Source organism: Dromiciops gliroides, chromosome 3 (assembly GCF_019393635.1).
Source record: "Dromiciops gliroides isolate mDroGli1 chromosome 3, mDroGli1.pri, whole genome shotgun sequence".
In the NCBI taxonomy this organism is placed as follows: domain Eukaryota; kingdom Metazoa; phylum Chordata; class Mammalia; order Microbiotheria; family Microbiotheriidae; genus Dromiciops; species Dromiciops gliroides.
In genome coordinates this window covers 450,334,590-450,362,102 of record NC_057863.1, presented here as the reverse complement: position 1 = coordinate 450,362,102, position 27,513 = coordinate 450,334,590, and the positions used below count along the sequence as shown (strand labels likewise).

Here is a 27,513-nt window from a genome sequence, read left to right as displayed (position 1 = left end):
AGGAGATGGAATAGGATAGGTAAGGAAGGAAAAGGGGCAGGGGTAGTTGGGGGGAGGGAGGTTGGGGAGGAAGACTGGTTTGTTTGTACCATGGCATGCATGAAGAAGAGTAATGTCTAAAAAAATCTGGAAAAGTATAATATACATATCTACTCAGTACCCCAAATCAAATAATTATTGTGCTTTTTTTAAAGCAACGTTTATATTAGAACTCCCTACTCAAAATTCCCTTTAAACCTCTAGGTAGTTCTAGGCAGAATATAGTGCCATCCCTCTAAGCCAGATACTAATTAGGCCCTTCTCTCCACTAGCCAGCAGATGGCGATAACATGTAAGGTGCGGACTTCATTTTTTTTTTTTTAAACACGCTGTTTCCTAATAGCCGGCTCCCATAGAGTGTGTCAGAACAGGAAGCTGAGGCAGAAGCAGGGACGATGCTGCAGGGGCCCCTTTGTTATTTTCTCCCTCCAGTGAGCCCAGAATGAATGTAAGCTTTTAGCATCTCCTCTGCTCAAACATCTCAACAGCTGCATTGGAAAGACGATCACCTTCCTTCCACCCACCTATGGATCCTGGCCTCCCTTGTGCAGAGACTTACAATTCTCTTCCAGGTAAGCCAACATTATTTTTTAAAAAATCTCAGCCTGTCTCTAATTCCTATTTATGTACATATTAATTCTTCATAAAATCCCATTCCTGCATTTTCCCTTGAGACTGGGGGGTGGGGGTGGGGGATCAGGAGCACTATTGTGACTGGTCTGCATGGTTTTATTATATTTATTTTTATATGTATATATATCTACACATATATATGTTTGTGTGTATACATAAATATATATTATATATGTATATATAATTTCTCCCTCTCATGGCTGAAATTGGCTCTGAAATTGTGATCCTGGCTTTTAATCTTTCACTTGCCTTTCAGCTTTAAGAGGCCATCTGTGTCCGTATTTGTATGCCTTCTGGAGGTAATGCATTTAAAAAAAAAAAAAAAACCCTGGTAAATTAAATGAGGCAGGCTTCTTCACGAATGGAATATCTATCGTCCCTGGGGGTTGTAGAGCAGGAGAGAGACTGGTGAACATGGCAGTGGGGTTGCTGAAGGCGAGCGTTTCACGGGGGTGCAGCTTCTCTCCACCATTTTCAAGACACATGGGGGGGGGACCACACAGGCCAGAGAGCTTAAAAATAAATTCTAGGCATAAATCTAATTGTTGACAGATTGGCTTTGTGCTGTGGATTGTTTTATGAAAAAAATGAGTCATTTTCACCCTGGAAATGGATGAATTCTGTAAGGAGTTAAAAAAAAAAAAACAACAACCTGGGAGATGATACCGCAGAAGCTGCCTCCCAGGGTGGTTGTGAGGGTTAAACGAATGGAATTTATATAGGAAACCATCAGGTATCATGTAAAGGCTCAAGTCCTTTCTATGGTTCTAAGTGGCTTGGGGTGTTAGGGCTTTGTCCATTTAAAACATTGAGATTGAATAAGGTGCATCACATTTTGACATTCTTTTTTGGTCACGTGATATTAGCTGTGCTAAAGAGCAGAATGACTCAGTAGGTGGCAGTTGCATACAACGCCCTGACTTCTCTTCATCTTGATTTTTTGCTTTGGAAAATATGTTTTCCAGCTACAAAAAGGATAAGGAGAAGGCAAGGTAGAGATACTGTATTTCAAAGCCATCAGTCAAGGATTGCATAAAATAAAAGGTGGATGTTAAAAAATCTTTTAAATTATTTTCTTAGGTTTTTAGAGATGCCTCACTGACTTCTAAAGGAAAAAATGGTTGGGGGAGGGGTAATGGAGGAGAATCAGAACATGTCTAACACAGGCATTGCCTCTCTACTTAATGTATCAGTGGTTACCAGATCTTTGAGGGAATGAATGGATTTTATAGTGTAATACTAGGCCCACTCATAAAAAGAGTTTTTAACCTGAAAAATATGTCTTATTTACATATGGCAGTTCATTAGCACCACAGGATTTTGAAAGTGCAGAGACATCTGAAACCATTTAGTTCTTCTTCATTTTATGAATGAGAAATCTGAGCCTAAAGAGAGATATGACCTGCAGGGTCAAGTCTGAAATCTTGCTTACTTTTTATTCAGTTACATTCAGCAAACATGTATTAAGTGACTACTATATGTATAACAGTGACTTATTTTACCTCTCACATGTGCCTGCCTGTCTGGAGGTGTGTGCCTAGAAATAAATGTCAATTTTATTTTATTTAGCGTCTGTTCCTTCTCTTATGTATAGTGTATTCTAGCTGAACTCTCTGTCAGTAGTCCATAAGAAGACTTGGGTTTGAAGTCTTGGTCCTGCCACTTACCAACTGTGTAACTTTGGTCAAGTCATGTAATCTCTGTGAACATCTGTTACTTCATCTTTAAATTGGGTATAATATTTACGTTAACTATTTCACAGGGTTGAGAGGGTCAAATAAGATATTGAATATGTAAAGGGGATGATGTTGCCTATATAGGTTATGTATATCTTCACATAGGTTGTCTAAATGAAACTTGTGGGGAGGAATTAGTATATCTCTGAGATCTTGCTCATGCCTCTTTAAGGGAAACTTTTTTCTTGTCTAGATGGGGAGCAGGAAGAGAAGAGGGCCTTGAGGTTGGCTGTGCTGTTATAGTCTGAGAGAAGGGGTATCAGATTATAATTAGATCTATCTGCTCCTCTAAATATTATCACCCTGGTCTAGGGAAATGATTTTTCCTTAGATTCAGTCTACTTAAGATTATGTTTCTGAAGGTTTAACCCCTTTCCATTGAATGCTATTTATACAAAAGACTATCACAAATAGTGAATAGTGAGTAAACCCATTTATCTAAGAAGATAACAAACAGAAATCTAGGAAGTCATGCAGATTAGAATAAACTACAAAATATAAAAAGTCAGTGAGGTTTTCCACTGGGAGCAAGATATTTTAGTTCAATCAAAAGAGAAAGGCCAAGGAAATTTCCAAGGGGAAATTCTCCAGTCTTTAAGAAAAAAAACAAGTAGAAATCAGGGCCATTTTGAGGAGCTGGCTTTCTCTTACATGTATGTCTTTCAAAGTCTGTTTTCTCTCTTTCCTGGGCTCTCCCTGAAGAGAGTCTGTAACTATATGTGTCCTCTCTCAAAGCAAGAAGGAAGAAAAAATGTCTCCTCTCCCAAGCTCTCATGCCAGCTCTGCCTCTCTGGCAGGCAGACAGCACTGAGTCATCTCATTCATTCTACCAATGAGGAGACTAGTATGCAAATACTCCAATATGAATCTCAGATAATACATCAAATACTTCATAGCCATAAAGCATCAAAAAATGAAAATTATTATTATTTACAATATCAACAAAATGGGTGTTCAGATCAGTGATGACTTTAATCATGTTGCCAGGATTGCACATATATTTTGTTTCTGGACCTAGGATTTAATAGTTAAGAGGATCTCCTGGTGAGGAACTTCCTCTATCAAGGCATACCAGCACCTTCACTGCAACTTAGAGTCTCATAGCATTGCTTTTGGTGTAGAGGAGAGTCAATTGGCCTAGGATTCAGGAGGCTCCTTCCAGATTTAATTATGACCTTAAAAGAGAGCTTAGGTGACATATCCATAATCACATAGCTTGTAGGTGTTGTAAACAACATCCAGCAAAGGTCTTTCTTGATTCCCAAGTCTAGCATTCTTACCATTGTACCATATAAATAGCATGATATCACTAAGGTTTCCAAGAAAATAGAAATAGTAACTTTGAGGATATTCACTATAACTATGGGATCCATGGATCCCTGTGTCTGTTTGCCCTTCTTAGAAGAAGTTAATGCATGCTCCTGATATTCTGATGTTATGTGTGAAAGATGGATTGGCAGATCCTTAATCACTCACCACTCATGCCAGATAATAAAAACAATGAGAATAAGAGTCTCTATACTTTTCCTATACCATTCTAATGAAAAAAACTCATGCTCTAAAATCATCCTCTTTATTGCCTCTGAGGCTGTCTTCCTGTTTTGTTTTTAATACCATAAGGGTATGCCTGCTCTTGTATTTAAAGAAGGGATTTAAGACTCATTTCTTAGCATAGCAAGGAAAAGGTAGTATAGCCAATCAGATAGAGGCTTAGTTCTAGTCAGAAATATCTCGATTCAAGTCTTAGCTTTTTATATCACAAATTCTCAGTGACTCAAGGAACACTCTATGAGTTATAAGATAGAGATGAGTTGCCAAGTTGCCAGTCTACAATGGGGGGTAGGGTGTTTCCACAATGAGAATTTCAGATACAGATAAAGACACAGGTCTAGATCAAAACCAAACAAACGGACAAATCCAAAACAAAATGTAGTCATCTTTAAGGTAAAACACCTCTTCTAATAATTTCAGTTAATTCCTTAGAAAAAACAAATAGCTTGGCTGATGCCATCTTCCAAGGAACCCAATGGATTTCCCTAATATATCCTTACTAAATATACTTCAACCAGCTTATAGTTTATGTAATATTACTTTTGAATGTGAGATTTCATGTATATTCTTACAAGCATTAATTTTCTATTTGAAGTGACCTTGGAAAAAAAGATATCAGTTAAAATTGACAATGAATTAGATCAGCATATTTCTGTTGCATATAATATCTAGCCTCTTGATTATTTAAGCAGTGATTGGCCCAAGTGTGATTTAATTATTCAAGCCTTTTGCTTCTTTCCCATATCCCCATTAGCACTTTTACCACTAGTTACATAGAGGAAAGTAAAGAAAATCCCATCAAAAGCTTTCTCCTATTTTTTGCACTACTCTTTGTGATTTTCCCAGCTGTCATTTCCTACTCTCTTCTACTATTAGGTTTACTAGACTCTCAGAAGCTCTTCATTTACCCAACCTCTAGGCATCTTCAATTGAATTCAATTCAAATCCCTCATCCCAGAAATTATTCTACTCAGTTTTAGAATACTACCTTGGAGCTCAGCTACACTTATTGGTGAGTATGTAATAATTCATATAAAGTCACTATCTCTCACCAAACTCAAAACATGCTTCACATTCCGTGCAGCCTTCCCCTGGGACACTCAGGCCCACTCAACACAGGCATTTTGCCATTTTGCCAAAGGTATCTTTCCTCTTATTTTTATTTTTCTCTATTCTCCTTCTTGCTCTTGAAACAATAATCAAGTAATTACTACCATTGTTTTGGAAATAGGGGGTCTTATAGGTTTCTATTTTACATACATTATAAATTTCTACTTAAAAACTCTGGGACTGCATAGACCAAGCGTTCTTAACTTGAGATTAGTACACTTAAAAAGTTCATAACTATTTCAGTATAATTGGTTTCTTTTGTAATACTATATATTTTATTTTATGCATTTTAAAACATTCTTCTGATAGGTTTCACCTGACTGCCAAAAGGGTTCATGACACAAAGAAGAACAATTTGTCAGTTATGTTGAGGGTGGATCTCAAAGGTGAAAGATCAGATTCAGGGAGAACAATGTGAAGATTAGTCTAACAATCCCACCAAAAGGTGATGAATAAGTCCTGCAAAGAGGTGATGGATATAATAAATGTTGTAGAATTGACAAGACTTTCCAACAGTGAAAATGAAGTGAGAATGAAGAAATAGAGAAAATGAGAGAAAAAGAGAAAGTGAAGAAGAATGAAGATTCTCAAGCTGTGAACTTGGGTGACTGTGAAGATGGTCACTAACATATCTTTCTATACATCCAACAAGTATCCCAGCTATTTCTAATGAGGAGGGTAAATAGGTCAGACTTGGTGACAGAGTTGGATTCACTTCTGGAAGTGAAAGACACATAATTTGTCTTTGATTCAAATCTACTCCCCTATTGTTACTTCTTGGTTTTTTTTGCCTATTTCACTTCAGAGATTTATAGCAAATTCTGATCAATGTTTGGTCTACTTGACTGTGAGAATACCTTGTCTTTCATGAAATTGTTGGATTCAGTGATATAACTTGGAGTCAGAATTGAGATGTGCCCTTCCCCAAAATAGCCCATGTTTTTGAGAGTACTACAGTCCATTAAATACCCGTCTGTATTCTCAATGACTTGGTCAGAATTAATCAGTGACTAGGACTAGGCCTATGACCGTGCAGGTCTTTATAAATACAGTTGACTAATTTTTTGTGCCTCCTTTTGGATTTTTGAATAGTTAATAGGTTGTAATTGTTATTACTGAGCGATTATGTAAATGGTACACCCACATTTGGATTTCTGGTCATGTGGTATACTATTTTAAAAATTTGGATCCTCTTCACAATTTATCTTGTTCTAGCAAAAACGTTGTCAAGTGAAATGGAAAAGGTAGAATTTCTCTAGTGTTTTTGTTTGTTATTACTCTGTGGTTCTGTAATCAATAAGAAATGAAAGTTATTGAGGTCATTAGAGAACAATCCTTTTCTATTCCAAGTCCTAAAAATTCTTTTGAAGGGTTTGTGTTTTGTGTGTGTGTGTATGTGTGTGGTTTTTGTTTTGTTTTGTTTTGTTATTAATGAGAGACAATTTGATGATTGTCAGGGGATTTAGTGTGCCTGTTGATTTTGAAGTAAAAGGTCTGACTCAGATTTGATTCCATGAATACCAGTTAAGTGACTCCATAATTACAGATTACACTAGGCATTATGGGGACTAGAAAACAGAAGATCATAGATCAAAGGTGCCAAATTTTAACTTCTCTTTTCAATGGGGAAATGAGTAGAGATGGGAGGCAGACCTGTGGTTTTATCATTATTAGGAAATTCCTCATGAAGTAATTCCCTCTGCAACACAGATCAGCTACACTTCCAAAACTTAGACTTTCAGGCTTCTCTGGTGGTGTGGTTACAAAGGGTCAGCATCCACTTATTTACATTACTTTTTTTTTAAATAAGGAAATGGGACATGGTCTTCCTTCTAACTTCTTTGTTCATGAGATGAACTTTTTTATTTATAAATAATGGGTCATAGAAGAGCACACCAATATTTTTCATTTATCTAGTAATACCAAGAAAGCAAACAGTATAGGAATTTAGGCCCTTCATAAAGAATAACTTTTTTTTTTTTTGGTGAGGCAATTGGGGTTAAGTGACTTGCCTTGGGTCACACAGCTAGTAAGTGTCAAGTGTCTGAGGTCAGATCTAAACTCAGGTCCTCCTGAATCAAGGGCTGATGGTGCTTTATCCACTGGGCACCTAGCTGCGCCAAGAAAACTTCTAAAGATTGTTTTATTTTATGGTGATGGGATTAGATGGATACATGAAAAACCATAGACCCCATCTCTTGATGGTATTATTAGAAAATTTTTCTATACTTTATTTAGTTGAGAATATAATTCCTGCCTATATCTGTGAAAGGTATATCTCTTCTAATTATTTTTGCATGATCTTTAATATTAAGGTCATGTATTCATTTAGAATTTATTGTGGAATTTAGAGTATGGTGTTGGTCTAAGCTTAATTTCTGCCAAACTGCTTTTCAGTCTTCTCAACTTTTTTATAAACATAAAGTATATTTTATATACTCAGTTTCATTAGCTTATATCTGTGCTTAGTAGGTTCTGATAATTTTTTTTAATTTCCTCATGTCTTTTGTTGTTATTTTACTTGGTTTATTTGCTAGTTTGTTGATTTGATCTTCTACACTTTTCTTTTTGATAAAGTTAACTAAAATTTTATCAATTTTTTAGTCTTTTCAGAGAGCCAGTTTTTAATTTAACCCTAACCCTAATTTTAAAGTCTTTTTGGTTTGCTGTTTATTCCTTTACTTTTATGCTTATTTTAGGTTTATTTGTTGGCTTTCTAATTTTCTTAAACATATTTACTTCATTAATATCCCTGTTCTATTTTGTTAATATATGTTTTAGGGATATAATTTTTCCCCTGAGAATTGCTTTAGTTTTATCATAGAAATTTTGCTATCTTGTTTCATCATTAGTCTTTTCTTTTGCAAAATTATATTACATTTATTTGCAGTATCTGTGCCGTTGTTAATGGGGTTTTTTTGGTACAAGTTCCACATGGTGCTAAGAATACACATGTTCTTTAGCTGTTCCATTTAAAAGACACCAGAAGTATTTTAGTTCTAATTTCTCTAGAAATTGTTTGATTCTATAATTTTCCTTTTGTTTATCTTTCTACCAGATTTATACTAAATTGAGAGGCATAGTAAATACTACTATGTTCTTACTATAATATTATTGTTTATGATTTCTTATCATTCAAATATTTTTCTATTATGAATTTAGATGCTAAGGCATGTGGAACATATGTTTAATATTGTTATTGATTTGTTGTCGATGGTTCATTTCAGCATAATATAGCTTCCCTTTTATCTCACATTATTAATTTTTCTTTTTGCTTTCATATCATAATTGTTAGCTCCTGTTTTTCTGGATTCACTTGATGAATAGTAAATATTGTTTCTTTCCCTCGTTTTTGTTCTATGTATATTTTTGGGTTTAGTTATGTTTTTTTAAAGTAACAGTTTGTGGGATTTTGTTTCTTATATGACCATTCTTTTGAATTTTATTAGATAGTTTAATCTATTTAATATGTAAAGGCATATATATGAATATGTATATAATACATGAACATATATAAACCTATATACATGCACATGTGTGTATTTATTTCTTCTGTCTTTAATTTTATTTTTCTGAGTTATGATCTTTTCCTTTTCTTCTATAAAGACAGTACTTTGCTATTTTTAAAAAGTTTGATGAAACTCTTCTGTGAATCAGGATCAAAAGTTCTGCCTACCATCACCCATTTCCTTTCTAGCTAATTGTCTTTTTTAACACCCCCCCCCCGAGTTTGTATTACCCAAAATCTTTATTTGTCATTCTGTTAATTAGGGCATTTTATATGTTTGAAATATAATTATATATAATATATTTATATTTGATATATTTTATTCTGGGTGTTCAGGAAGACTAGCACCTCTGGTGTAAGGGCTTACTGAGGCCTTTTCAGGGCTGTTTATCTACCTTTGATGTCCACCTGACTACCCAACTCTCTTCTGTGGCTCCAGGAAGCTGTAGCATGTGTGGCAGCCACACTTGGGTAAACTATCTTGCAGTTGGACTAAATCAGGTAGAGGGTAACTGATAGGCCTTAAACCTTTTGTTGAGTTGTAGGGCCTGATACCTTATACTTATTATTCCTTATTTAGTCTTTAAACCCTCATGGAAACAAAGTTTTTAAGGTACCTATTTTGAATTCCATCTTCTAAATAGTGTCTATGTTATTGCCTTATAGATCTTGTCCCCAGGTCTCTTTTTCTGTTGTACCTCATTCTTGAAAATACCAATTTAATCTGAAGGTGAAAGAGAGGATACTATCCCATGGTAGGAGTTTTCCTATGTCCTTGATTGTGTAATTCATTACAAGTCATTACTCTCCTCATGGTCATTTTCCCATTCAACCTTGAAATCTTCTTGCAAGCATTCCCTCCTACCTTTCTGGGTGTCATTTGCTTCCAGGAAATATATATAATTTTCTTTGGCCTAAGGCAGGTACGAGGAGATCCTTTTCATGGAGGCACACCACTCTCTCAAAGGTATTGAGTGGTGTCTCTAAGTAACAAATCCTTGCAGATTATACCTATTATAAGGTCCACTTCTCCAGTATAGAATCTTTCTCTCCTCCCATGAAGATGTTCTTCAGTGGGACTCCCTCCCATCACTGAATTGAGATTTCCCCTTTTATTTTCCCCTGTTTTATTGTTATTATTTGCTACCTCATCCATTGTCCTATAGGGCTTCTTCTTCCTGAAGGACTACTAGAGTTTTATTACTGTCATGGTTTACCATTGTCTTGATTAAGATACTTCACAAATTCCCCTCTAGCTTCTTTCTCCCCATGCCCTTTTGTGGGCCTTTCCATTCTGCAATTCAATCCCCCACAGCACATTGATTCACTTAAACACAGGGTATTGTTCCTCCACCATTAGTTCTTCAATATAAATTCTATTTGCACCCTTGTCTTTGTGTATGATCCTTCTGTTTTTATTCTGTTGTTGTTGTTGTTGTTGTTGTTGTTATTTAACCTCATAGGTATCTTTCATGTTACAGATTTTTCCCTCCTTTTTCTGGGTAATAAATTTTGCTACTTGCCTCTTCCTTGGTTGCCATATTTGTTTACCTTTCTTATATTTTTGCTCTGTGGCATGCTTGCAAAACAAATAATCTACTCATGTAAGTCTGGTTTTCTTTTTAGAGGTGCTTCAAATGCCTCTCTTTTATTGAAAATTCATCCTTTTTCATTGTTTATTAGACTGAGGTTTTCAGGGCCTGCCACCTGGAGTTGTATCTTACGATCCTTTGCATTATTTCTTCCTTCCTGAAGTTTCTGGTGGGTGCAAAATAGTCTTGTGTTATTTGATTTCCTTTCCTCCATATTTGGATGTCTTTATCCTGCTCACTTACAGAATTTGTTGTTAGTTATTAGAATTGTTAAATTTAACCACCATGTGTCTTGGAGTTTGCAGCATAGGATTTTTTCCTGGAGGTGATCTGTGGATTCTTTTAATTGGCTTTTGTTTTTTATGTTAAGAAGTTCTGAATAATTTTCTTGCATTTTTTTGCATTATGGTATTTAGGTATTTTTAACTCGTATTTTTCTGGAAAACCCTTAATGTTCAATCTGTCAATGCATCCTTTCTTCAAAATCAGTATGTTTGTCTGCATAATGATAATGCATCAGAGTGTGACTGACTAAAATCCTTAGCCTCTGGTGTAAAAAAGGAAGATTTCAAAGTACCATATTTCATTTTTTATGAGATTTTCAAGTAGGATAATAAATTCCAGAACCAGGAGTTTTTTATTAAAATCCTACATAATAAAAGTAAAAATGGTTTTCATATCTCTGTAGTTTTCACTCACTAATATTGCCCCCTTTATCTAATTGTCAACCCTGGAATATATTGTAGAAATACAGAATTAGGATGGTGGTAGTGCAATAGAGTAGAAGTGAGCTGTGTTAAATAATTCAGGTATATTTCTATCAAATTTTTGAGCCCAAACCCTTTATTTTTAAGATTGTAAATTCACTAACAAAGTAATTAAGAAAGCATTTTTCTATTTCTTCCATTTTTAAACTCAAGGGTTTTTTATTTTGTTTATCATAAAGTTGAGGAAAATAATTTCTAGATCAAAGCGAATCATAATTATGTTCTCATGTTTCATGAAATCTCTAGACTTGTTTTAATCATCATTCAACCTTTACTTTTTATCTTTGTCTAGTAAAAAAGTAACCTACATAAGTATTGTGAAGATTCCATTCCAAGGAATGAGGATCAATGTGAAATGTCATTTTCTTTCCCTTGGATTTAGGCTAATTTTTGCAACAGTTTTTATTTTTAAAGATTGAATAAAAAGATTTTACCCACCATTCCCTGCCCCTGGACAGGAATTGCTTTGTGGTAGTAAGACAGTAGTCATATGTGTATAGTAGGCAACTGCCTATTAACATGATGGGGGGATGGGAATGCTCTAAGCTACCTACACATCCTTAAGTTAACACAACCAGTCCAGATACCCATAAAACCCCAGTTCTGGCGCTCACCCAGGGCTCACTTTTCTCCACCTGCCACCCTCCCTTTTCTACATTAGAGGCTAAGGATTTAATTATCCAGACTCTGTTAAAGTGATTAGCTCACTTTTAGCCTAAAAGCAATACAATGGTCCCCAGGCCCAGGTGGCCCCTTTAGTACTTTATGAAGTTTGAGTCAGACAAAACGTCATTAAAATAATCCTAAATAGCTCAGAACCCCCAATAAGAAAAATCCCTAACTTTCCATTCACATTTTGGCTCTCTGCCTTTATTTAAATTAGGTATATTTCCAGGAAACTCTTGGGTTTTTTGTTTGTTTGTTTGTTTTAAAAATAAAATTAGGCTACTGGAAGCTCTGAAGTAAAAGAAACAAGCCAAGTATATTACAGTGACCGCATAGGCATGGAGAGGGGAAGTTAGAAAGCAAATAGACCTTTTATAATCTTCCCTCAAGCAATAAAGGCAACCTGAATCTGAGTCCTCTGATGCAAGATTCCTACAGAGGGCCAACAGCCCACCTTCTCTAGCATAGCTCAGCTTCCCCTTTAGTTCCTCCTTTTAGCTCTCCCTTTGTTACCAACACTTCCCAGCTCAGCCTGAGTCCTAGAAATGATTGGAAATGTTTCCTTCCTCACTGCCATTGCTGCTGCTGCTGCTGCTACTACTACTCTCATGTAGTCCCTGTTCCTTCCTCTATATGTTCCCATGCAGACTAAGTATGTGTCTTTTAAAAAAAACTACCTAGGGGTGGCTAGGTGGCACAGTGGATAGAGTACCAGCTCTGGATTCAGGAGGACCTGAGTTCAAATCTTACCTTAGATACTTGACACTTACTGGCTGTGTGACCCTGGGCAAGTCACTTAACCCTCATTGCCCCACAAAACAACAACAACAAAAACTACCTGGTGTGACAAGTCCTTTATCATTATAGTCCAAAATTAATAAGCTTTTATTATGCACTTACCATATGTAAGACACAAATAAATCTATGCCAGGGTGGAAAGGGAATGTTTGTCCCTCTGAACTACAAATTCAAGGATGTCAGTCAGTTTTCAAAACTTTGTTATATCTGAAAAAACCCCACAACTTCTTTGTGCTGAAGTCCTCTTTTAAAATGAAAGTCTTTACCTAAGAGGAATAATATAGCAATCCATTGCCAGGAATGAAGACTTTGAAATATATTCAGTTGTTTTATTTACCAAGGCACAGTGAGAGACACAAAACAGTTTTGATGAAACGGTGCGATAGGGAATAATTCAGAGTATTGGATGACACTGAATCCTTGTCCATAATTTCCAGATCTGACTGCACTTTTCTCTCATAGAGGCAACTAGGTAGTCCAGTGGAAAGGGCACTGAACCTGGAGTCAGGAAGACCTGAGTTCAAATGTGACCTCAAATCCTTCCTACCTGTGTGACCTAGACAAGTCACTTAACCTCTGTTTTCCTCAGTTTCCTCATCTATAAAATGGGGATAATGATAGCACCTATGTCCCAAGGTTGTCCTGAGGATTAAAGGAGATAATAATAGCATAACACTTATCACATAATAGATGTTCTATAAATGCTTATTTCCCTCCTACCTTCCCCCTCACTTTCCATACCTTTTGACACACTGGCCATAGAGAGGGAGTTGGAATATTTTTTGCTCTTCATGAACATCTCCAGACTCCTCTTCTGTCTAGCACTCACTCAGCAATATCTCTTCCTTTGAGGTTTGCTCTATGCAAATTTATCACCCAATCCAGATCCTAGTGACTGCTATCTGCTGGTCTCTAGGGCCAGAGGATCATAGATTATAGGAAAAATTATCATTTCTTCTAGCTCCTCATAGACTGAGATTTTTATTGGGTCATTCTCCATCATTTCTCAAAAAGTTATGAGCTTGGGGCAGCTAGGTGGCACAGTGGATAGAGCACCGGCCCTGGAGTCAGGAGTACCTGGGTTCAAATTCGACCTCAGACACTTAACACTTACTAGCTGTGTGACCCTGGGCAAGTCACTTAATCCCAGTTGCCTCACTAAAAAAAAACAAAACCAAAAAAAAAAGTTACGAGCCTTCTTGCCCTTATTCTAAGGGATTTCAATGTAGCTGCTGGTGTTCTCTTGAACACCCTATCCTGCAAGGTCCTCAATCTATTTAACTTGCATTTCCTATTCTATGCCATCTAAGATAGACAGAAGAATGATTATGCTTTTGTTTTTACCATTACCCACAACCATTCTACTTTCATGGTCAAGAATTGTGAAATTCCTTTACCATATCATAAGCCCATATCATTCTAAATTTCCGTGCTTTTCTCTGCCTAAACTTATTTTTCATCCTCACTGTAGCCTCTAATCCTACCACTCTTCAGTATTTTCCCAGGCCATCATCCCTACTCTAGTTTCACTTTTCTCCCTTCCCAATATTGTCCTATGTTGTTGTTGTTGTTGTTATTAACCAGTTCAATCCTCTGTTGCCTTCTACTCTTGCAACCCCTGCTTCCGGAAATCTCTTCATGTTTTGCCAAACCCCAGTTTTGATTACTCCACCCTCTGCTCTTCAGCCTTGATTTGTGTGCTACTGAGCAGAACTGAAGAAAGTCATGCAACCATGATGACTGGGACTACTACAAATTCATATCTAATCTCAACTGGGCCTAATACTTCACGTACCACACCACTTCTCTTGTATCCATCCATCCCTCTCTCTTTACACAGCTACCATTGCTAGTTTGGCTCCTTATCCCCTCTTACCGGGACTGTTACTATAGCCTATTCATTTGTATCCTCTATACCTTCCATATGTCTACATTCCAATCCATCTCCCATATACCTAACAAAGTGTTTTTTCCTAATGCATGAAGCTTGACCATGTCACTTCCTTACTCAGAAAACTTCTGTGGTCCCATGTTACATCTAGGATCAAATAGAAATTCTACTTTTTGGCATTTAAAGAATTTTATGATCTGGCTTCATTCTACCTGGTTATCAACTTCAGACTTAGTGGGATTGAAATTTATTGATTGTTAATCATGTTTATATTCACTTTTTGCTACATATTAAACAAGAGGTGTTCTGATTTTCTGCTTAGGTTCCTATTAGTTAAGATTTTCCCACAAGTTTCCTTCTTTTACTTCTTTGCTCTTGCATTTGTACCTGGAACAAACATGTTTCTGAAAGCCAGCTATTACATATGACCATTGTTGTCATTACCTTTACATGTAATGATTTAGCTGTTTCTGTTTTCTCCTCAGTTCTATTCATTGAAATGGTTCCATTTAGAGGACTGATGAACCTATTTGATCAAAACTTATGATTCAGTTCATTCAAATAAATGCTTAATAAGTATCACTTCATAAGTGTCACACTTCTTTGGTGTCCACTATGTTCATGGCACTAGAAGCTAGGTGCTAAGGACATAATGGTAAAAAAAAAAAGACAGTGTCCCTACATTTAGAGACATTAAAGGAGTTTTAATATTCTGCATATCTGTGTTAAGAAACAACTCAAAATAAACTATAGTATGAACCTCTTATTTAATCTTCTGAATTGTGTCTTTTTTAAACTTGAGATGAATATTTTTAAATGAATAATGGGTTTGTTTTGCTCTATTATTTGAATCCTATCTTTGTCTCTTCTACATCATGGTTGAACTTTCTCCTTTAACAGAGAAAAGCAATTAAGCAAAAACAACTGATAAATTGACAAAGCCTAACAATGTCATCAACATTTGGCCCTTGTAGTCAGTCCCACTCATCTTTGCCAAGATGAAGAAAGGGATGTTTCATTATCTGAACTGTAGGAATATTATTGGTTTTTCAGCTACTCAGAGTTTGCCTTTCTTTTAGTGATGTTTTCCTTTATGTATAGATACCTTTATATATGAGTAAACTGAGGCCCAGAGATATGAAAAGATTCACAACAGGATCAGACAGTTAGTAAGTAGCAAAACTTGAATTTGAACTTACGTGCTCTGAAGTCAGAGCATATAAACTGGAATGCTTCCTGCTATACCAGCTGTCTAGTTTTGAGGTTGCCCCAGATTTCACAAGTTTCCATCTATCTACCACTATTTTAGAACAGGTTGAAAATGACAATTCTCCCTACCCAATCATCATAATGAGTTCTTTCTTCCTTTCCTTTAAAAAAATCAATTAAATTCTCCCTTTGTCAGAGAATTTGGTCATTTAGACCAGGTACGGGCAGGGAGCTCAGTGCCAGAATCAAATCTACTGCAGGATTTCCCAAGAGCAATTGAGAGGATAGTGTACATGGATACTGTGTTATGGAGCCACTCCAAGAAGAGGTTGGTTCTCAGAAAAAAATATGGGGGCAGCTAGGTGGCACAGTGGATAAAGCACAGTCCCTGGGTACAAGAGGACCTGAGTTCAAATCTGACCTCAGACACTTGACACTTAGTAGCTGTGTGACCCTGGGCAAGTCACTTAACCCTCATTGCCCAGAAAAAAGAAAAGAAAATGTCCCTTATCTCAGTCCTAAATGAATGCATATTACTTTCATTTTTTAACACAATACATACTGCTTTACAACAGAATGTATTTCTTTATCCTATTCTATTTTTGTAGTATCATAAATCCCTTTTCCCTGTCCCTCAAACTGAAAGCAAAAAAATGACTTGTACTTTATTCAGAGGATTCTCAATTTGGGATATACAGTTTTCTGTGGTACATTCACCATTCCAAGGACAGAATAACCCTTTCGAATAGAATAGCAAACCATTTTACCATATCCCATTTGTTTGATATTTGCTGTTTCTTTAAGTGCCTTCTGGAATGAACCATTTATCCACACCCCCCCAATTTTTTAATTTAGGTGATTCAGTCTCTGAAAATGCCCACTGCAATTCCGCCTACTTTGAGTCTGATTGTTCACTCAGTATTTAGTCTTGTGAAAGTGTTAAATACATGAAGGGCATGAATCAGACCTTGTAGAAGAAAAAGGTTTTATAATACTGACTGAATCCCTTTTTTAACTTTTAGAATAGTGACATACACAGAGCACAAAGTACTTTAGAGACTATAGGCACTTTGTAGTGACCATGTCATAGCTGAATTAACTCTCTTATTTCAGAAACTGCCAGAAATTTGTATTTGCTAGTATTTCTAAAGCAATTTGAAAATTTAGAAGCAAGATGGTCTTTCTGTCAGAAAGTATATTTAACAGATATGTAGCTAACTTGGGCAAATTATTTCATCATGCTATGATTGTTATTTCTGCATCTGTAATAATTTTTCCCTGCCTTAACCTGAATAGGGACAGCTAGGTGGCACAGTAGGTAGAATGCTGGGCCTGGGGTCAGGAAGACTCATCTTCCTGACTTTACATTTTGCTTCAGACATTTATTAGCTGTGTGATCCTGGGCAAGTCACTTAATCCTACCTGCCTCAGTTTCCTCATTTGTAAAATGAGCTAGAGAAGGAAATGGCATACCATTCCAGTATTTCTGTAAAAACAAAACAAAACACCATATGGGGTCACAAGGAGTTAGACATGACTAAAAAACAACTGAATGACAGCAATAATTTTTTCCCTACTTTAACTGTCTACCCTCTCTTGATGAGTTTATCAACTGTCATGGGTTTAATTATAATCTCTTTACAAATAACTCACTTAGGGGGCAGCTAGGTGGCATAGTGGATAAAGTACTAGACTTGGATTTGGGAGGACCTGAGTTCAAATCCAGCCCCAGACACTTGACACTTAGTAGCTGTGTGATCCTGGTCAAGTCACTTAACCTTTATTGCCCTGCCAAAACCAAAACCAAATAACTCACTTATAAGTGTGTATATACACATATACATATACATACACACATAAATACATAATACATACATACATAAATACATACATATCTCCCTGATTGATCTTCTGATCTCCACTCTATATTATCACTTGCCTGCCAAGCATATCCACTTGGCTATCTCACAGGTCTTTCAAGTTCAACACATCCAAAAGACAACTCAAAATTCCCCTAAAACCTGCTCCTTCTTCAAATGTCTCCATTTGTGTTCATGGCACAACATTCTTCCAGTCACCCAGATTCACAACTTTGCGTTTCTCTTTGATTCTTCTCTCTCTTTCATCCCTCCTATCTAATCATTTGCCAAGCTGTGTCAATCTTACTTCCACAATATCTTTTATTCCCATCCCCCATTTTCTACTCACAGAGCTTCTACACTGGTTCAGCCCATAATCTCTTCTTCCATGGATTGTTATAATGACCGTCCAATTCGTATCCCTGTCTCCAGTCTTTACTTCCTTTGATCCATCGTTGCCAATTTAATTTTTCCAAAATGCATACATATCCTCTTTTTTGGTTTCCATGACACCATTATCTCCTGGTTCTCCTCAAATGGGTGTGAGCACTCCTCTTTTTCTTTTACTGGATCTTTATCCAGCTCATGCCCATTAATTAAGGGGATACTGAAGGGCTCTGTCCTTGGTCCTCATCTCTTTTTCCTCTATACTTTTTCACTTGGTAATATTTGCAGCTCCTGTAGTAACCTATCTCCCCAATTCCAGTCTCTGATCTCCAGGCTGTTCTTAAGACATCTCCAACTGGATATCTGGCAGACATCTGAAACTCAGTGTTGGTGAATTGTCATTTTCAACCTGTTCTAAAGTAGTGATAGATAGAAAGACAGAAACTTGATGGAAAACATCTCCAACTGGATGTCTGTTAGGCATCTGAAACTCAACCTGTCCAAAACTAATCTTTCCCCCAAACCACCCCCATCTTCCTACCTTCCCAGGTATTGGTGAGGATACCACCATCTTCCCAGTCACCCAGGCTCACAACCTGTGTCATCTTCAACTCTTCACTGTCTCTCATCCCTTTCCCCAATATACAGTCTGTTGCCAAGGGCTGTCATTTCTTCCTTCATAACAGCTTTTATATAGAACTCCTTCTTTCTTCTGATACCACCACCACCTTTGTATTATCCCTATCACCTGGACTATATCAATAGTCTGCTTGTTCCTCTTTCTTCTAACTCCAATTCTTCCTCTACTCAGCTATCAGACTGATCTTCCAAAAATGCAGATTTGAACATATCACCATCCTATTCAAAACAATCCAGTGGTTCTTATTATTATGAAATTTTATTATTAATTATTATTATTATTAATCTTATTATTATTAAAATCCTCTATTTGGCTTTCATAGCTCTTCTTAACATAGCCCCTTAATACATCTCCACTCTTTTTTTTTTTTTTTTAGTGTGCCAATTGGGGTTAAGTGACTTGCCCAGGGTCACACAGCTAGTAGGTGTTAAGTGTCTGAGTACTCCTGACTCCAGGGCCGGTGCTCTATCCACTGCGCCACCTAGCTGCCCCTACTCTTCTTATAATTTGTTCCCTTCTATGTACTCTGCAGTCAATGATACCAGTCTCTTTGCTTTTCTTTGCACATGATGCTACATTTCCCAACCTCTAGCATCTTCACTAGCTGTTCTCCATGCTTGGAATTCTTTCCCTCTCTGTTCTGCCTCATGGCTTCCCTGGCTTCCTTCAAGTCTCAGCTAAGGTCCTATCATCCCTAAAAAGTCTTTCCTCATCCTCCTTAATCTTCTTCTACAGTACAAAGTTGACAACACTTTTGTTGGGAAAAGTATGCAGCTTGGTGATATACTGAGGTAGCCAGGTGGCATTGTGGTGCTGAGCCTGGATTAAGAAGATCTGAATTCAAATCCAAACTCAGACATTTACTAGCTGTTAGACCTTGGGTAATTCACTCTACCTCTGCCTGCCTCAGTTTTCACAGTTGAAAAGTAGGGATAATAATAATAACAACACCTACCTCCCAAGGTTGTCATAAGGATTAAATGATTAAATATTGGTAGAGCATTTAGCACAGTGCTTAATACATACTAGGCACTTAATAAGTAATCATTGCCTTCTTTCCCTTCTTTCTCTCTTCATTTCTTCCTTCCTGCTGGTCCTGTGCTCAAGGATGTGGGTTCAATGGACTGTCTTCAGTGAGTTTCAATCTGTGAAAAAAAGAGAGAACCTAACAAAGTTCGATGAAAAGTTTGAGGAAATGATCAGTTTTATCTTAGTTATGGGCCAGGAGAGGCTTTATGAAGAAAGTGATGTCTGATAGGTCTTGAAGAAAAGAACATAGACAGGGATGAGATAGAGTAAAGGACTCTCTTATAAACATGAGAGTTGACTTGAGTGAAATCATGGAGATCAGAGAGGGCAAGACAAGGATTTGGAACAGAGCAGTAGTAAGTTCTTTTTTTTTTTTTGGAGTTTAGAGTACATGAAGGAGAATAAGATTGTGGAGGGCCTTGGGTATCAGATTCATTTAATAGTAGAGAAATGGTAGAATATTCTGAGGAATCTTATCAAAGAAGTACCTTAGAAAATTTATGAATATTATTCTGGCAGTGATGTGAAAGATGAATCAGAAAGAAGATAGATGAGAATCAGGAAGAACAGTTAAGAGGATTCTGAAAAGAAAAGGGACAGCCACTCAAGAAATTAATTAGCCTGAAAAGGCCACTAAATTTCACACGTGGGTGTTTTTGTTTGTGTCTTCATGTAGATCTGAGACATGAAGTTTCAGTTGTGATTAGTTCCTGAACACATATATTCATTCTCAACTAGGGTAGTCATATTCAATCTGTTTTCTTCCCATTCAATTCAGATACTCAGAGAAAATGAATAGATGTAGTGAATAAGCCCATTTAATTTCCAATAATTTTAGATATTAAAAATAAAATTATTAACTTAAAATTTCCATATGATTCCAGTTAAAACCTGGACCTCAGTTTCATCATCCATAAAATGAGGAAGACTCAATTTAGAGAGTCTCATTTTATAAATGAGGGAGCCAGTTTTATCATCAGTAAAATAGTTGCCTTCTGTGGCTCCCTTCTAGCTCTAGAGTGATGACGCTGCGATTCTGTAAATTAGACTTGCCTACGTGTCTCTGAAACTAATGACATGTTCTTCCTATTGGTCACGCAGTAGAGAGATCTTTTACATGATGCCAGAGCTTTATCAGTCCGTAACTTTGTTTTGCAGCACATTTTGTAAGTGCATAACATTTCAAAGATTCAAACAGCTTTGAAAAACAAATAAAGTCTCCAAGCTCACTAGCCCCTGGGAGTTGGTACAGCTCTGTAGTATGCATACTACAGCCAAGTGGTGATTGTTAGGTAGTATGAACCCTGGGCCCTTCCATAGCTTTGGTCATGGATGATTAAAGCATGAGAGTATTCAGCAATGGGATGACATTAATGTCAGTTAACCTATACTATACCATAGAAGTTAATTTTGGGATGCATGAGAAAAAGGGAGAAATCAAATCATGTTCTATTTTTTCGACTGATCAACTATATGGTAACAAACAAACAACCCAAGAAAGCTACCAAGAAGGCTTATTTTCTAGGGATAAGTAAAGGTTAGGGTTAGTGTATGTGTGGTGTGTGTGGTGTGTGTATGGTGGGGGGGGGAGGTAGTGAGTGGCATCAGAGGCTTATGTATAACTCTCTATGTGAGGAAAGGGGCTTTTATTTTTGGCCTTACCTTATAGTGCGGAATGAGCCATACAGATTATGAGGCTTTGTATAAAAGATGGTGCTTAAGATGAGTCTGGAAGGAAATAATGGACTCTAGGAGGCAGAATTGAGGGGGCAATGTGCTTTATTTATTGGTGGTTCAAAGACAGAGATGGAAGATGGAACAGCATGTGTGAGGAATAGCAAAAAGGCCAGTTTGAGCAATCCATGGAGTGCAAGAAGGGACAGAAGGACCAAACAGTAGGTGGGTCCCAGAATCTCCAAAGAAAGAAAAAATGTAGTGAAATAACATGTTTGTTCTTTTCTACAAAAGTATGGATAATGATAAAAATAATTTAAGATATTGATGTTCAATGCTCTACATTTCCAGCAGCTCCCAATTCATTTATTAAGGGAAAATTTTTGATAGACAAAGTAGAAAACTTCTGAGATGTCTACAAGACTTGGGTTGCTTTTGTAATTAATTTCTTAATTTCCAATTTTTTACTATCCTTTGCCTTTGGTATAAAAGTATAAATTGACTTGATTCTGAGGATATTGTCAAGTTATTTGTAGAATTTCTACATATTTTTATCCTTTTGATATGCAGGTTCATGAATAGCCTATAAAAGTTGTCATTGTAGTCCTTTTGATTAATTTCATTATAAGTTGAAAGATGAAATGAATATGTGGCCATGACTGCTTTTCAGTACTCAATAAAACTAATCCATCCAACAAAGGCCGCATGGCAAAATGAAAGAAAAGTGGATATGGAGTCTGAGGACCTAGGTTGAAATCCCAATAGTTCCACCTATTGCCTATGATACCAAGTTATTTAACTTCTTTGTGTCCCAGTTTCTTCATCTGTACAAGGAGGGGGTAAGACAAGATAACGCCTAAGAACCCTTCTGGCTTTATTATCCTATGTATTTGCTTTTCCAAAGATAACCTGTGGACCATTTTTCCATCGAGCTCTGCCTTCTTTTTGTCTTCTGTTTTCATTAATATTAATATTGGTATGGTTTAGTTCTTCCCAGCAGCATATCAACTCATTAGTCAAGAATCTTTGTACAAAGTACATTTGTACATTTGTATATTTATGATAACAATTAAATTATTGTTTATAGATGGTTTGCTTTCTGACACTTCTACCAGCTCTGCAGAATAGAAGAGGGTCACACATGATTGAGAGTCATTTTGTGTTTTTCTTTGTTTCATAACTTACAACGGCCAAATAATTTGTGATTTTGTTCTTTACATATAGTGACGAGTCTCTTGATAAGACTTGTCCTTGGACAGCAACCCTTCACAGAGATTACCCTCATCAAATGTCTTCCAAAGGAATTTCTATAATAATCCATCATTGTGATGTGAAGATCTAGGTTCTCAAAGGCTATTCACAGGCACTCTGGTAATTGATCTCAAGCTAGAAAAGCTTTGGGTGTATTATGTTAATAAACGATAATAGTAATGCACACTTATCTTAAGGTCTACAAAGTGCTTTCTTCATGACAACACTGTAAGGTATATAGTACAAGTATCATTCTTGTTTACCCATGAAGAAACTGAGGTTCAGAGAGTGACTTGGATAAGATAATGTAGTTAGTGTTAGAAATGGGATAAAGTAATAATATCAAATATTGATGGATTTGAAATATAATGGGAAATAGAGACCAAATCTGATCTCATTATGTTATCTTTTAAATGCAGTGCACTTAGATTTTTTATGCTTGCCCAGTAAGAGTTTCTTCTGCAAGTGTCTCTTTGGTTTGGTAGACTACAGCTTTGGAACAAGAACTGACTGTGCCCGAAGAAGCTTACTTAGTTTTTTCTAGCCACTAGCTGTGCCTAGGACAAGAAATCTCAGCTGGTGGGATGTGAAATATGACCATTTTATAGACAGTGAACAAGCTGTTCATTCACCAAGGGTGGCTTACACTTTTCCACAGCCACTGTGCTTAAAAAGATATGGGATCCTGTGCATTCAAAGATTGGAGTTTGTGATTGGGTCAAAGATACCTGAGGAAAAAAATTAAGCTACTCCTTCCCATGGCTATCACTATAAGCAGCCAACGAGCAAGAATCCAGACTTACTCTCAGTTCTTTCAGAGGCAGTGGGTGGGATCTGAAGACGAACAAAAAGATAGAAGACACAATGTCTTACACAAGTAGTAATTTGATAAGTTTTTGTTGGATAGAAATTTAAAAAACAACAACAGTGGAGGGCTGGGAAAAACTCTCACAAAAAAGTTGAGGAAAGGAACAGGGGGGTCTTAGATGAGCTTATGGAAGTAAATGAGAAAAATACAAACAGTAGAGAAGAAGCATGAAACAAGACACATAAAGAGTGAAACAAGAGAGCAAGAAATATATGGGCTGGTAGATCACTGGTTTAGAAGACTGGAAACTGGTTCCAACACTTGTCATAATGGAGAGTGTTGCGTGAAGAGTCAGGAAGACCTGAATTCAGTTCTCTCTTTAGACACTTACTAACCATGTAACCCTAGGCACCTTCTCTAGACGTTAGGTACCTCATCTGTAAAATGAGAGCATTTGTCTCAGTAACCTATAAAGTCCTTTTTAGCTCTAAATCTATGAACTGACATAGTTAAATAGAGTTACTAGTTGATATTTATTTGGTTCTTTATATTTCTCAAAGTACTTTATATACTTTATCTGTCTGTCACTCTCTACCTGGTTGACCTTCAGTAACTGATTGAGTCATTGTTTCTTCATCTGTAAAATGAGAGGATTGAAGTAAATTACTCTTAAAATTCCTCACAACTCTAAATCTATGGTCTTATGATCTCACACTAACTGTGTTAACATAAACCAGCCAGTTAACCTTTATGAACCTCAATTTCTTCACCAGTTTACACGGATAATTCATTCTTGTAGTTGATGCATAGCAATTGCTTTTATAATCCTTGAAGCACTATGTAAATGTAAATTATTATTATTGAAAGATGTAAAGTGTGGGAAATGTGATAAAAGTTAAGTGAATTTTTCTCTTCATCCCTGTCTTTTTATTTCTAGCCATTGGGTATAGAGGCTTTAGGCTCAAGTCTGACAACCCCTACATTGTACCTTAGCAGAGTACTGAGCTTTAAAATTAAATCTTTTCATTAATTATAAAGATTAAGGGTTAATTAGAATTTTAAGTAATGTTTACTTTAAAAATAAAACTCATAAAGCCCAGTGTCTGATTTTGTTATAGCAGCACCCTAATTTTCTCATTGTTAGTTAGCAGCAGATAAATTCAGTAAAGCTAAGAAATAGCTTTATAAAACTTCATCTCGTGAGAGTGTGAGGAAGCAGAAAATAAATGATATGGTAGCTGATATGCAGGACAGCTAAATGATAAATGGTACTCGAAAAGGGTCTTGTAGTTTTCAAGTATATTTTGTTATTGATTAGATAGGAACCAACCTCCAAGAGCAATGTGTGTGGCTTTCACCAACAAGATATACTTGGTACTGATTTTTCACTTGTATTTGCAAGGGATTGCCTTTTTAAATGGGTTAGTAAATTAGCAGATTAAGGGAATGCCATAGATATAATGAATCTTGATTTCAGAAAGGCATTTGACAAGTTTCTTCTTGATAGCTCTGTGAACAAAGTGGAGGAATGTGGTCTGTAGGAGAATGATTAGATGGATCCCTTATTGAACGACTATGCCCAAAGAGTGTTGATTAATAGATATCCATCTAAAGGTTGGTCTCTAGTGATTTGTGGAAGGGATCAATCTTCTGCTACATTCTGTTCAAAATTTTCAACAGAGACACGGATGAAGACAAATAAGACATAAGAATCAAATCTCAGGTAAAACAAATCTGGACAAAATAAATATGACTGAACAAAATATGAATATGAACCATGATTCAAAACAATTTTATTAAATTGAAATTACAAACTTAAAACAAAAGATGAAAATTAATGTATCTATGTATGTATGGAGTCCTTGACTTCAATCCTTGGCTTAAGTCAGCTTAAATCCTTCCTCCTTCAAGAGGCCTTTCCTGGTCCTTTAGCTACTGAGTCTGGCCAACTAAGATCAATTTCCATTTCCTCTTGAATGTATCTTGAATGTACCAATTTGAATACATGTTCTTTCTCCTTTTAAAATGTAAATTCCTTGAGTGCAGGTACTATTTTTGCTATTTCTTTCTCAAAAACTTAGTACAGTTCCTGTAACAGAGTAAGAGCTTAATAAATGTTTGTTGTTTGACCTACAATCCTGAATTTAGGCTTTAATGAAAAGTCAAGTGCACAAAGACAGGCTAGAAAAAGCATAAATCAACTGTAGTGGTTTTTTTTTTAAATCTAGATGCTTTAGTTTACCGTAAGCTATCAACCTTTATATGATGAGGATTCCATGAAAACTAGTATAATTTTATGCAACATTAAGAGAAAGAAGCATAAACATTAATGACTGTATGAAATACTTGTCTAGTTCTGCTTACCACTTTTTTAGCTGCTCTTTTTTTTTTTTTTTTTGCAGGGCAATGGGGGTTAAGTGACTTGCCCAGAGTCACACAGCTAGTAAGTGTCAAGTGTCTGAGGCCATATTTGAACTCAGTTTTCTTGAATCAAAGGCCAGTGCTTTATCCACTGTGCCACCTAGCTGCCCCCTTACCACTTTTTATTAGGGAAATTTATACACTACAGTTTTCCAGGGTAAAACGTTTCAGGGTAAAATGATGCTAAGGATTCTGGAAATTCTGTTGTGTAAATAGAGGCTAAAGAAATTTAAGATTTTGCCTAGAGAAGAAGCAATGAGGGATGATCAGAAAGCTGTCTTCAGATATATGAAAGACTGACACTGAAAGTAGGGGTTGATTTAGTCTATTCTATTCTAGAACAGTAGACTCCAGACTTTTTTGATCCTGTACCCAATCAGTTAAAAAATTTCAATAATGTGTCCATACATATATTTATTTATAAATTAGATATAGGTACTAGCATTTTAACAGCTAGGTGGTGCAGTGGATAGAGTTTTGGCCCTGGAGTCAGGCAGGCCTGAGTTCAAATCTGGACTCAGAAATTTACAAGCTGTAAGACCCTGGTCAAGTTATACCTTGTTTGCCTCAGTTCCTCATCTGTAAAATTTGCTAGAGAAATAAATGGCAAGACACTCCCATATCTTTGCCAAGAAATCCCAAATGGGATCACAGAGAGCTAGACATGAGAGAAAGGATTCAACAACTATTATTCTAATATCTGTGTCTGCTGTTATATACATCATACAACATATGCAAAATATAAGTTTAAAAGGATGAGCTAAAGATAATATAAATACTGTTTAAAGATTTTTAAATTTTATGTACTAATGGTACAAAAATGTTTTATGATTTAGAATCTTTGCATATATCCTAAGGTGTAAGATAGACTTGCATATAATTGCTCATTAGTAATTAATTATTCACAAATTTGATGAAGGTAGCCAGCCAATCAGAGGATCTCTTTTTAAAAGATGTTTTTTTTTTTTAATTAAAAGATACATAATACAGCAATCAATGAACAGGTCACATCAGTCACATAACTACTTCTCAAAAGGGGAAATGTTTCTGTTTGTAGATATACACTCTTCACAATGTAAAAACCCAGACATTGTCTCTGACTTCACCTCTGCAGAAAACTTTCACTATAGATCTGTTCTTATTTACTTGCTTCTGCTTAATGGCTCATCTTAGTTTTCTGTTCATTTGGATATCTTAGTTGTATTTTTTGTAAGAGTATGAGGAACAAAAAGATGGCCAATTTGACTACACTAAAAAGTACAGAAAGGGGAATTATGTATAATAAGACTGGAAAGGTAAACTGGGACTAAGGGTAGGGTTATGTAGGATGAGATAGAAAAGATTAATTTAGATTTACATTTAATTTAAGATTAAAAGATTTAACATTCAGAATAATCTTTCTCACTTAGTCTTACAAAACCCCACCCAGATTCATAGTGCCAGTTTATGGTTTAGAGTCCCCATAGAAGGCATTCGTATTTTCTGCCTAACAAGCAATACCCCTTTCCATAAAACCTACAGTGTCCAGATAACTCACAGTACTAAGGGAGATGGTAAGGTTTAGATCTCTTGTCCCTCTAACCCTCACCATCACACACCAATGTCACAGTTTTACTCTTCAACTTCAGCAGTCACATTGATCACCTTTCTCTAAAAGGTATTACTAATACTCTTTCAAGAACAGTTTTTGAGTATAATGACTTTTCCCAGGGGTGAGATGGGGAGATGACAGTGAAACAGTGGTAAAGACTATTGGATATTTTCAAGTACAACTCCACATATTTTACATTTAACTTTGTTCAATAAACACAAAAATTCAAACAAACTTCCAATAAAGTCAAGCCTAAAATAGCAAATCCACTCCAATTGTTTAATACAGTTGGTGCAAACAAAATAAAATTTGAGATGGTAAATGTGAAATCTTGAATTAGGTGTGTCCTGCCA

At 36.2% G+C, this 27,513-nt stretch overlaps 1 protein-coding gene across 2 annotated transcripts in view; it reads left to right on the top strand.

Moving 5' to 3' along the window:
* The first annotated feature begins 376 nt into the window (after nucleotides 1-376).
* Nucleotides 377-27,513, top strand: part of SCN2A (sodium voltage-gated channel alpha subunit 2) — a 165,206-nt gene continuing 138,069 nt past the window's right edge. For both annotated transcript variants that reach the window (XM_043997571.1, XM_043997573.1), the window contains exon 1: nucleotides 377-611. The gene's annotated coding sequence lies outside the window, so the exon portion shown is untranslated. The remainder of the gene's footprint in view (nucleotides 612-27,513) is intronic.